The sequence below is a fragment of the Adiantum capillus-veneris genome, chromosome 26 (assembly GCF_014529385.1).
Source record: "Adiantum capillus-veneris isolate H3 chromosome 26, ASM1452938v2, whole genome shotgun sequence".
Lineage (NCBI taxonomy): Eukaryota > Viridiplantae > Streptophyta > Polypodiopsida > Polypodiales > Pteridaceae > Adiantum > Adiantum capillus-veneris.
The window spans coordinates 109,100,925-109,114,555 of NC_140956.1; positions in this window are offsets into that span (position 1 = coordinate 109,100,925).

Below are 13,631 nucleotides of genomic sequence, written 5' to 3' on the forward strand. Positions count from 1 at the left end.
ATTTTGTTGTGGTGTGTATGGCATAGTGCATTGGTGTTTAATGCCTTTCTTTCCCAAAAAATCCTTAAATGCACCCGACATGTATTCACCTCCTCCATCGGTACGAAGAGTCTGTACTTTGCAACCTGTTTCATTTTCAACCATGGCGACATAATGTTGAAAAACTGCAAACACATCTGACTTTGCTTTGAGTGGATACACCCAACAAAACCTGGAAAAGTCATCAATGAAGGTCACAAAATAAAGGCTGTTTCCCATAGATGGCATCCTCATAGGACCACATACATCACTGTGTACAAGCTGCAACTTTTGTGTCCCTCTAACTGAACCATCCTGTGAAAATGAAAATCTGTGCATCTTTCCAAGAACGCAACCTTCACATACATGTCTTGGTGGCATCTCCAATAAAGACAAATCATGCACCATATTATGACGTTGTAAAGTCATCAAACTGCCATAACTAACATGCCCAAATCTAGCATGCCACAAATCAGCATCGTGCATGGCCTGAGTTTTTGTTTCTGCAATACATACCTGAATCTGCTTTTCATAACGATCTAGCACAAATAGTCCATTTTCCAGCGTACCTGTAGTGATAAGAGAATAACCATTCTCTCGATCTCGTACAACACATCTGTCATCCTCAAAAATGACCTGAAGACCATTTTTTGCAAGAGAGGATATAGACAACAAATTCTTCTTGATCCCTGGAACATATAAGACATCTAGCAAGCATAAATCTGAACCATCTGAAATGGTAATCAAAATCTTACCAACGCCTTTGATTGGATAAGAAGCATTATTTGCACATGTCACCTTCTTTCCTGCTGGAGCTGCATCTAATGAACAAAACTAATCCTTCCTTGAAGTAATATGCCTGGATGCACCACTATCAAAGTACCAAATCATTTGTGTCTTGTCAAAACTGTAAGCAGAAAAATCTGAACATACTATGAAAGCATAAGAATCCTGCACAAAGTTTGCAGACTCTTCTTTAGCTGTAGAAGAATCACCAGAAGTTGAAACAACCAAACTTGACTCTTTCTTCTTTTCTTTAGCAATTCGCTTTTTACACTCACTAATGTAGTGACCAGGTTTCTTGCAGTAGTGACATTTACCTTTCTTCTTGGACTTGTCGGAATCACCTTTAGACTTCTCTGAAGATTGTCCTGCACTAGACTTGGAGTAATGAGCACTCTCTTTACCCTTGTTTTTGTTCTGTACAACAAGAGCATGGTCCATACCATCCACATGTAAAGACTTGTTCTTATGTGATTGATCCTCCTGCAATAGCAAAGCCACTAACTCTTCAAAATGAAGAGGCTCGAGATTAGCTCGCAAAGACAGAGTCAAAGAAGTCTGAAAAGTCAAATAAGATGGTGGTAGTGAATTGAGTGTTTTGGAAACCAAGTCCTTCTCTGGAATCACTTCATCAATGCTAAGCAATTGCTCTTTAAGATCCCTGATTTTTGTAAGATGCTCGACAATATCGTCACCTTCGTCCATCTGTATTTTGTCAAGTTGTTTCTTCAAAAACTCTATTCTGGCAGCGTTTCTTCCTCCAAACATAGCTTGCAGAGTGTTCTAAGCATCCTCAGAAGTTCTGCAAGATCTGATATGTGGTGTGATTGTCCTCTTTATGGTTAAGGCAATCACAGCCATAGCTTGTGCATCTTTAGTATCCCATCCCTTTTGCTCTGGAGTGACTTGTGAGGGTCCTGCACCAACAGCTGCACCACGACCAGGCGTGGCAGGTGCGATGCTACTTGTCATCTCCAGATACATAATCCCACAATCCTTTACCAACCAAAACATTTTTGGCCATAAAAGACCAAAGAGAATAGTTGGTACCATCCAATTTGTCTTCGGATGTAAACGCACCAAAAATCTCTTTCTCCGTAGATTGAGCCATACTGTGGATGCACACAAGAGAGCAAAAGAACCTCCAAGAGATTCACAAATCTCCTCTCCAATGCAAGCAAAACTCTACACAAAATCTCAGCACAAAGCTAAGACAAGCTGCTTCCCAAAAGAACTGTTTACCTGAAGAAAATCTGTCAAAAAGCACACCCTGTTGATCTAAACGCCTCCGAAAAGTAACTTTTGCTACATTGCTCAGAACAAAATTCTGAGGGCTCGAACGGCTTCGAAAGGGGGGTAAAACCGAAATTCACTTGCTCAGAATACTCCCGGAACGTCGAGGATGCTCCCACGAGCAAATTTTCCGAAAACTGCCTGAAAACTGCGATTGTGCGCGCGGACGCGAAAACGCAAGTAGAGGCTCTGGAAATCACCTCGCTCTGATACCAATTGTTGAAGATGATGAAACATGAAACAGAAGGAAGACAACAACTCAGAGTAGGAAGAAGATGGAGAAGGAGAAGACACAGAGCTTGCGTACGAGATCTCTGTAGTCTCTCTCTCTGTATTAGAATAATAGAGTATACAAACTCAGAGCTACAAAGCTTATATGAAACCCTAAGAGATAAGGTGTCCTTTGGCACCAGATGTCCAGGGGGAAAAACCCAGTGGGAGAAAAGTGCCCTTGGTAAAGCGCGTATACACACTAACACTACTACATGTCTACACTGTTTTGGTTGAATTCTCCTTATACATCCAAAGGTGAGCCCCCCATGAGCCATGCCATGACCTAAGGAATCCAAGTGGCCCTTGCCACCTACATGGATGATGAATTTTGAAGAATAAAAAACAATTGTACATGATAGACCTAGTGCTTGGATTTTTCCCAGCCCTTGTCTTTATGAGCACATGGTGTATGGAAAAAAATATGTGCAGGACCCATGAAGGAATATCATGATAGGAGTATTTTATTTTGTTTTTGGGTGAAAGAGTAAAATATGCAATTGAGAAAATATCTAGTGAAAGTGAGTGACAGTGTAGAAACAACTTTCGACTTCCACGAGGGTGCGGGATGAAATGTATGGGTTTATTTTGTAAAAATAAATATTATGGGGTATGTACACACTAACATAGAAATATTTCATGCCATGAAAGTATGCAAAGAGATTTAGAAAAATGATTACTTACGTCTGATAACGCACACCTAGGAATATGTATTTATAAATACAAATTTTTAAAAAAACCCTTTATACTTAGGTCCTTTATTTGATAAAAAATATTTACATGTAAAGAGGACCGTAATAGTATATATTTTTTTTTTTGGTCTCCTAGCCCAATGACTCGCTCAATGATTTGATATAAAAAAATATGATAAAAACCTAAACGCACGCACACTATTTATAACAAAAAAGCGAGCCTAGTCATTGTGCTAGGGTGTTTTTGTGGGTGAAGTGGCTTCTTAAATTATTTTATGAGAGTCGAAAAACGGCTATCACCGTTTGCTGGTGCAGGCATCGCCCTTTGCGGCAGTCCCTTGTGGGCTGGCCAGTTTTGATCTATCCCTGTTGGGACTTCTTCGACTATGACTTTACACGTTTTCTTGGCGACTCTTCTCTCGACCTTGAGGTGGCTTGCTTCAGAGTCCATGTACTATTTCTAGCAGCCAGAGGGGCAAAGGCCCTAGACACAGTGGTTGGGTTCTCTTTCCCAGTGTGTGGCAGGGATCAGATTGAGTGGACGATGCATAGAGTGCTAAATTCGCTTCATGTTCAAGCTCTAGAGTTCTCTCACCACATCGGAGACTTGGGGGTGATAGATTTTATATAAACACTGTGGCCATTGGCAAGATCTGTGTGACACCACTAGATACATTTGGATGTAGACACATTGTGGTACACTTTTTTCAGACACACAAAGAGCACCTTGCTATGTATATGTTCATGAGGATTCTTGAATAGAGAATGTAGCTCTACGGACTGCACGCCCAGCTTGGGTGTGGGTCCCCGATAGGCATTCCAGACACGACTTTCTCGAGGTTTCTCTCATGCGGATCTCCCCATCCAAGCCTGCCTCGAAGATTGCAAGATTGGCTGTAGTAGCAGCATCGGCCTTCTCTCATTGACCCCATGAGGATCGTCTCATGAAATGTGCAGGGGTTAGGTGGACCTCAGTTTCTATGCGAGGGAGGTAGAATCAGGCAGGAGCTTCAGAGATGCCTTGTGGGTGGAGCGATTGATAGGCTTATGCTCCAGGAACATCACTTGTGTGAGAGCCACATCAAGCGCTGTGGACGGATCTTGTTTGGTCGCTATGAAACCTTTTTTGGTCAGTTGATTTTGGGCCTGGTGGCATTCTCACGGAGGTGTATATATGCATCGTGGGCAGAGGCATCAGTGTGCCATGCAGGGCCCATTGGATGACTATGCAGATACATGGCTGCCTTGTTGGTTTTCTGAACATTTATGCGCCCAACCATGCAAGGTCATGGGTTGAGTTTTGGTCACATCTGGTGGAGAGCAGTGGTGCATTGAAGAGATTTTAACATGCTTGAGGACCCTCAGATAGGATTAAGGGCAGTCATGCTACTGTACATGGGGCCGAGTTGGCTGTTTGGGAACGACTATATATGACCTTGCGGATTCCGGATGTTTGGCAACATGCTGGCTTTGCACAGCCCTTAGACAACCTCTCTCTCTAGATTTGACCACATACTAGGTGGAGTGAATCTATCTAGGATAGATCGCTTCTATGCTACTGAGCATTTTTGTGACTTGGGTGGTTTAGTTTGCTAGTGATCCTTCTCTGATCGCGCGCTAGTGATCCTTACTCTAGCTGAAAGATAGAGGAGTGGCAGTTGTCATAGACTTTGGCACCCAAAGTCGAGAATCCAATAGGACACACGAGAGAATCACCAAAAATATTTCACAAATTTGAAAATAGAGTCGACATGGACCGGCATAGTTCCATGCCCAGAGGTATTGGCCCCAAAATCTGGCGCCCCTTTCGGTATTTCATTTTATATTAATTCTTGAGCAAAGTACAACTCCTGGGGGTCCTTTGCTCTCAGACTTTGCGTCCGGATGCTTTGCAGAGTGAGGCCCCAAGGGTCTATTTATTCTTACAAGGGATGCCCCAAAAGCTTGTAACTCAAAAACAAGTAGTCCCAAAAGCACTTGTTCCAAAAACTGCCAGAAAAGTAGCCAACGCACTTTGCGAAAATCCGTACAATACATACAGTCTGCCACATCATCAGTTGTCAGCGCAAATTGCGGAAATCGGTATTGTCCGCCATGTCAGCATGTCAGCGTGAATTCCGACATGTCTTGTTGCCATGTCAGCATGCCGTACAATCTACCACATCATTTGTTGTTGTTGTTGTTGTTGTGTGTGTGTGTGTGTGTGTGTGTGTGTCCGAGCAGTACTGCTACATCATCATTGTGTGACATACTCTCCTCTTGAAAGAATTGTAATCGCCCTCGATTACGCCTGCAAAATCAGACATAAGCCATAAACCAGTTCAGTAGACACTAAATATCGACGCACTTGACGACACAAATCCAGTACTTATACAAAGATGACAGTCACATCACATCACATTCAGATCATATCACATAAAGTCTAGGACCGTGATTCCAGGCAACGTATTTAGCAATCGCATCTAGATCCGCATCGGTAGATATGCACCGGACCTCACTAATGTTGGATTGACTAATCCCATATTGCGATCGCGTCCATAGATTTCATTTTGATCTAGGAAAATGATTTCTGGCAACGTATTTAGTAATCGCATCTAGGTCCATCCCGGATCTCACTGCTGTCGGATTAACTAATCCCATATTACGATCATGTCCATAGATGTCTCTAGACCGAAACATTGCAATCATTTGGTCAATCATTCCATCTGCACTCAAGCACTATCATATTAATCATTTCTGGGGATCCCCATCCATCAATCACACACTGATTTCATGCTGAACAGAGTGGTTCAATCATTTAGTTCTAGGTGTGTGGCTATCTCATCCCGCAAGAACTCTGGATGCACTCACGACAGTTCCATTGAATCATTCATGATTCAAAATTCATTATCAAGTTCATTCGGGAGCTGTCATTGCTCCAAAATCATCTCATTCTCGTTTCTGTTATCTATTCACAAATAGCAGGATCTTCCATAAAACATTAGTTTCATACTTAAATCAGATTCATCTTTGGAAATTCCTATTTCCAAGTTCTCATTCATACACTTGGTTCATACTGAACAAAGTGTTTCAATCATCTAGTCATCTCATCCGTTCAAAATTCTTGATGCACCTAGATCCCTGTGTAGTCATCTCATCCCGTAGGAACTCTTGATGCGCTCACAACAGTATCTAGTCATCTCAGTCATATGGAAATCTTGATGCACTAGAATCATCATCATTCATTCAAAGTTCATGATTTTTGTCTTGAATCATGATCGGGTTCATTCCAAAGCTGTCGTCGCTCCCAACTCGTCATCATCTTATTCTCGATTTCAGCTGCAAAACAGGCAAAATTGCAAGCACTAGTGTAACATTTAATGGCCTAAAATCTTATTTGTAGCGGAAATTAGCATGAGTCTAAGGCATGTAGAACTGCAAGGAGTTCTTTTTCGTATATGCCTAGAGCTTGCTCAACAGGGTCAAGCCTTCGACTCTCATAGCCTATGGCGTGCCCTTCTTGGAGCAAAACAGCCCCAAGGCAATCACCACAAGCATCACATTGGACCTCAAATGGTTTTGAGAGATCTGGTAGTGTAAGCACAGGTTGAGAGATAAGCTTTTCTTTAAGCTTTTCGAAAGCATTGTTCTCCTTAGCAGACCACGTATACCTAACATTTTTCTTTGTTAGGTCATGTAATGGTCCCGCAATTTGTGAGAACTTTTCTATGAAGCGTCTATAGTATGCACACATACCTATAAAGCTTCTTAGTTCATGAAGATTCCTTGGTTTAGGCCATCCTTTTATTACCTCTAACTTGGATGGATCCATTTGGATTCCATCTTGAGAGATAATGTGACCTAAATATTGAATCTCTTGCAAGAAAAATTCACTTTTCTTTCGATTAACATAAAGTCTATTCTCTCTTAAAACTTGAAATATTACCTGGAGGTGTTGCTTGTGTTCCTCTAAGGAATTAGAGTAGATGATAATATCATCAAAGAACACTCCAGTGAAGGTTCGATGAGGTCTGAACAGCTTCTCCATCAAGCGGTTAAATGTGGCTGGTGCATTAGTCAAGCCAAAAGGCATGACAATGTATTCGTAAAGACCAAATGTAGTACGAAATGCGGTCTTTACAGTGTCTTGATCAACTATCCTTATTTGATGATAGCCACTTTTTAGGTCAATCCTACTGAAGTAGGTCGATCCTTGTAGCTTATCAAATAGGTCTTCTACCCGTGGAACGGGAAACCTATTCTTGATAGTGATCCTATTTAGTGCTCTATAGTCGACACACATACGATATGTGCCGTCTTTCTTTTGCACTAATAGCACAGGTGAGCAAAATGGAGATGAGCTAGGCCTAACCATGCCCTTCTCAATTAACTCATGCACTTGCTGCATAATCTCCTCTTGTTGAGCTTGAGAAACTCTATAAGGAGGTTTGTTAGGCGGTGAACTTCCTGGAAGAAGTTCAATTGCATGGTCGTCATTACCTCGTTTAGGAGGTAGCTCAGAAGGGATGTCGTCAATAAAGACATCTTGAAACCCCTTGAGAAAATTGGATAACTCTAATTCCTTTTGGTTGCTTTTATTTTCTTTTGCTAAAGCATTAGGTTCATTTTGAGAATCTTTAACAAAAATCATGTACACGGAAATAGAGCTCTTTATTGACTTGTTGAAAGCTGGTGTATGTACAATGGGGATGGTGTTACCCATCTCCCTAGCATCTATATACATGTCCTTTTCCCTGAACTTAAAGGAGATTCTCCTTTCAGGAAATTTAACATGGGCAGCCAGACGGTCAAACCATGGTGCCCCTAGGATTACATCCTCATGCTTGAGAGGAGAGATAAAGAAATCCTCTTTGTCCACATAGCCTTGGACATGAAGCCTCAATTTCCCGATTAAGGGAGTGACTGAAGCTTCTTGCCCCTTGAAGGCACTGTCTGCGGGTAGGATATCTCCCATCTCGTAGGATTGTATGCCTAGCTTGGTGGCTAACTCCATAGATATGAAATTGTGAGTAGAACCAGGGTCAAAGAGAATAAAAGCATCATGTTCTCTTACCTTTCCCCAACCATGGCATAGAGGAGATCCTTTGTGGTGAGTTTGGTGAATCTCCTCCTCTTGGATTTCCACCAAAGAAGCTCTAGGAGGATCTTGGCGGTTGTTCTTTTGGGGACAAGCGCGGTACGCATGCCCTTGTTCGCCGCACTTGAAACACCGGTTATCTTTACGATAACGCTCAAGCTCTTCAGGAGAGAGTTTATTCTTTCCTTTGTAAACTCCCTTCTCTTTAGCTTTGTTGGAATTGCCCTTAGGAGACTTTTGGACATTGTCCTTCCCTTTAGGCTCATTGGAACCTTTGTTTTCCGGGGGCTTATTATTTCTTTTACCCCCCGTTTGGAAATTGATTCGCGAGGCCACCATAGTATGGTGTATTACTGCCGATATGGTACGTGGCCTTTGGGAGTTGACATACTCCGCCATTTCTTCGGTTAAGCCCGCACAAAATTGTTGCTTTTGCTCTCCAAAATCCAACTTTTTGAAGACAGTGGCTTTGAGTTGTAGGTCCCAAAACTTGTCTACATATTTGTGGATGGATTCATTGGGAGAGAGCTTTAAGCTTCGCCATTCGGTGAGTACTTTGTCTTTGGCATCGGTGGCCAAAAACTGCTTCATAATGGAAGCTCTTAAAGCCTTCCATGTTCGTGGAGCTTCACCGTTGGCTCGTAGGCTAGACCACCATTGTCTGGTGGACTTTCGAAAGTGCATAGCTACATGGCGTAGCTTAGAGGACTCCGTGAAGCCCTCATCTCCAAACGCCGCATCGAATTGCTGGATAAAGGCCAAAACTTTGTCTGTAGCACCGAAGGTGCCATCATAGGTAAGGAAAGAGATGCTCTTCCCTCCCTCTTTGAATTTCTTCAGCTTGGACGACCTCTTCCATGCGGCATAGGATTTCCTATGGCCTCTTCTTTTTGATGGTTCAAAAGTTGCACCATCACTTTCTTCAGAAGATGAAGAATTTGAAGAAGGTGGAGAAGAGGGTGACCTCTTTCTCGCCTTTTTCTTGTCTTGATCTTTGTCGTCTTCACCATAGCTTTCATAAGAGGAAGAGGATGAAGAAGATGGAGAAGAGGGTGTCCTCTTTCTCGCCTTTTTCTTCTCTTGCTTTTTATCATCCCTCTTTGAATTATGGCGTGGAGAAGAGTGTGATGGTCTTCTCCGCTTTGGTGGTGATGGAGAGCGTTTAGCCCGCCGTCTTCGTGGAGCCATCTCCGCCGAGGTGGCGGGAGACTCGCTTTTTTCTCGTTCCTTCGGTGGAGGCTCTTGAGTTCTCCTTTGGGAAGGAGATGCATCATCAAGAAGTAAGTTCTTGAGCCCTTCATATGGATTCTCTTCTTCTTCCCGAATCGGAGAGAGACCTCTTTTGGTAGTCTCACAAGGAGGCTTCCTAGGTGTTCTCTCGTCATGGTGATGAGCTTGGAGAATCCCGTGAGCACGGAGCTGCCGTTGCACTTCACTTTGGAGAGATGGATTGCCCATGGCTTGTTGAAGCCTAGAAACAAGATAATTAACAAGCATTGAAGCATCATTAGTAGCTTGCTCATGAGCAAAATCAAAGTTATCAACATTAATTTCACTCTCTTTAATATTGTCAGCCATTCTAACAACTTTTAGGTGTAAACTTTTTAGGTGTACTTTGGCACTTCAAGCCCTAGTTGCTACTCCTCTTTACCCCTTTAGAAAAAGCACTCAAGCTACTGTACCCGCGGCTCGAATACCATTAATTGCAAGGAATAGAAGAGAGGGTCTTTCGACACCAAAACAGCACCGGCTCCTGTCAAGCTTCTAATAGCTCAATAGTGGTTAAGCCGTAGGCAAGCCCCGTAGGACTCCATTATTAAGACCATAGCTCTCGACGGTGATGCCCCGTTAACTGCACAAAGGCAGGCGCACTGAAAGGCTGAAAAATCCCTATTCTACTTACTCACAGGCAATTAATAATACCAACCATTTGTAGCTAGCTTGAGGACCTCCCTTCTTGAGCAAGAAAAGAGAAACCTTGAGCTCTGATACCAATGTAACATTTAATGGCCTAAAATCTTATTTGTAGCGGAAATTAGCATGAACATAGTGGGCATTTCATTAGAATAGATTCTTAATGAGAATTACAAGAGTTGCTTGGGTGGAGAGAGCAACAAAATGCATAACACCTAGTTAGATAGCATCGACAATACTTTCAAAAGAGAGAGCAATTAAGCTATTGACAACAGTTGAGGACCGGATTTGCATGGAGCCGGTCCCCCCTCCAAAAGGCTTTGTATTATGGTTTCTCCCATCAAGAGAGACATTGTACAATACAATTCTTTGTGTTCCTTCAAGACTAGCTAGTGCAATGAAGATGGAAGCTTCATACACCAAGCAAAACACTTAATCAAACACAACTTGAATTATCCCCGTTCTCAGACCCAAGACCTCACACACCTTCGAAGATGGTGAGAGCTAGCAGGGTATGAGAGTAGATTGAGAGGAAAAAGAAGTATCTTACGAGAAAGAAGTACATCTCCTCACATAATCACTCATATTAGCATAGCTTAGCTTAGTAATTAGCTTGGTAGAGAAGATGAGCATGCATTGAAGCTTGGCTCTTGGTTGGATTTGCATCCACATGCCAAGAGAGTGTTGATGTAGGCGTCTATCTCACAAGCTTGGAGTAGGTGATGAGCTCTCCATTAAAGCTTGGGAGGAGATAGAGTATTTTCCCTTCACACATGGTCAAGTGTGAGAGTGTGAGAGTGAATGCCAAGCAAAAATCAGCCCCCTCTCTCTCTTGGGCGAGCCCTAGCTGCTAAGTTAGTCTGGCTTTTGCCTCATTGGACCTCCCCAGGTCAAGCCAATAGGGATTAAGCAGCATAAGTGATAGCCTTCTGACATGTGTCCCCCTTTCCCCTTTTGTGAGAGCTTTAGATAATTAAATAATTAAACTAAACTCTCATTGGACCCCTTTGCCTCCTGGCCAATAGGAATCAGGCAAGCCATGGGGCTCCTGAATGCTCATTGGACCCCTTGGGAGACTGCCCAATATCATCCCCTAGCTTTGGGGCTCGCCCCCTCCCATGTAGGGATTTAGAAAGACTTTTTGGGCACACACTAAGCATCCAATTTTCCCTAAGGTTGACCTTTGGACACAACCTTTGAATTTTGGAACCTTAGCATTTTGGAAGTCTTAATGGGCTGAACCTTAGGGTCTTTTTAGCCCGTTGTTTCACATGGCTCTTTTGCAGATGGCCCCCCCTTTGGATCCCTATTTTCCCTCCTTTGGATCCCTACTGTGGCCGGTCTGCTAACTTAACCAATATTCTAGCTTTTTCTCCCTTGGCACTTCCCCACATTAAATGATCAGTTTAATATGAGAAAATCATTTAGGAGAATTAGATATTGATTATTATGACAACTAGTATGTAGGTGCGTTGGTGAGATTTGGGAGTGGAGACCGGAGTAGTATTAGGCATTGAAAATGCTGATCGAAATGATGTTGCCTCCGTCTCCGTGGTTTCTGTATTACTATCACCACCAACCGATGAAGAAGGTGTAGAAGAGGGAAAAACCAAGTCATTGGGGTCGATTGCAGGACGCTTCGGCCTTGCCGCATCTTTCTCTTCTTTGTTGGCTTTGATGGCAGCATCCTTGGTTTCAAATGCCTTCAACAATTTCTCGTTGACTTCCTTGCACATTGCTACTTGTTGGCCCTCTAGCTTAAGGAGGTGAGCACGGACTTTGGTTGTGCTGGATTGCCGTTCAAAGCCACATCGTCTGCACTTCCATGCACGTGCACCACCGGCCTTTCCCAACACTCGGGAATGCACTTTGTCCCACCATGAAGCTTCATCCTTGTTTTTCTTCACGCCCAAGGACACACGTTCACTTGATGCAGAATCTTGGGCCATGAGACTCGTCACTCGAAAGAGGGAGGGAGAGAGAGAGAGAGAGAGAGAGAGAGAGAGAGAGAGAGAGAGAGAGAGAGAGAGAGAGAGAGAGAGAGAGAGAGAGAGAGAGAGAGAGAGAGAGAGAGAGAGAGGTTGCGATGTGGAGCTTGAAACTTGAGCCTTGAGGCTTGAGCAAAAGAGGAAGAGAGGGAGAGACTTGAAGCTTCAGGGCTTGACTCTTGAGCCTTGAGGCTTAAAGCCTTGAGGCCCAAGTGGCAAGAGAGAGGGGAAGAGACCGTAGACGAGACTCGAGAGAGGGAGAATGAATGGAGAGAGCTCCGAGCTTCAAGCTTGAGCCTTGAAGGCTTGAGGCCCAAGGGATGCGGAGAGACTCGAGAGAGGCTCGAGGGAGAGGCTTGAGGCTTGATCGACGTCGCGGAGAGCCTTGAGGCTTGAGGTTGATTCTTGAGAGCTTGAAGGCTTGAGGGAGGGATGAGCCATTATATAGGAAAGCCATCCCCCCCCCCCCCACCCCAAACAACATTAAAAAAAGCTTTCCAAGAACGGCTCTGTTTTTTTTAAAAACGGTCAAAAAATTCAAACTGTTGTCCGGGACAGTCCGCTCTTCCGACGTTCCGAAGCCCGTTCCGGCCCCATTCCGGTTACGCATTTGGGAGGAACATCCATTCCTGCTTCGGGTGTGTGGCTCAGGTGGGAACACGTTTCGAGAAGGGCAAGGGCCTGTTTCGGTCGTTACCTGTTACTCTTGGAGGAGGGTCTCACAGCTGAGTTTTTGACAGACTTTTGCGAGCACTTGTGGGGCAACAGACAGCCGAGGAAAGTCACCATGTTCTAGTAGCTCGTCACCCATCGAGCTACCATAGTGGGGAGTTGGTTGGTCTATAGTGGACATTCGACGGGCTACGCCATGTGTGGCCACCCACTTGAGTCATTGTCTATGGGACTGCCCCAATGCGCAGTAGGTTTGGCTTCATATTCTACGGCAAATGCCAACCCTGTCGTCAGCTAGTGAGGGGTGCTACTGCTTGGTCCACCCTCATGAGCCCAGCACTTGGTTGTGAGCTGTCCTCAGCTAACAGGATGATTGTGATAGAGGAGGGCTGACCCACTCTCCAGCCTATCACAGAGCTTACGCCCCAGGAGTGGAGCAGTGATAGAGAGCTTTGCTGGGAGCTTATCTGCAGCCTGACTCTCTAGTTCATATGGAGAGCCCCATGCCTCCGCATCTTCGATGCCTGGCCCATCCCACCAGTGGAGACTATACTAGATATATGGGTGGAGCTGATCCACACACTTCGAGGTCAGTTCGAGAGGCTGCAAGGCAGCTCCGACCGTATGCAGGAGTGCCGCGAGGCATTTCTATGAATTTGTCGTCCAGATCCCTTTCTACACCATGGTCCATGGGGCTCGTAGATGGCATTCTCGGCCACCTATGTTGTTCCCATATCTTGATTTAGTTGTCATTGTGCATATCTTCATTTTTTCATTGGGAGAGTCTCCCCTCATGCTGATGTCCCCCCCCCCCCCCCCCTTCCCCTCTTGTTGGGTAGTTTTATTAACTAATAGAAGGGATCTTTTTCTTGGGAAAAAAAAGTATGTGGTTTTAATTTCGTTTTTTTTTTCTCTAGGCTTACA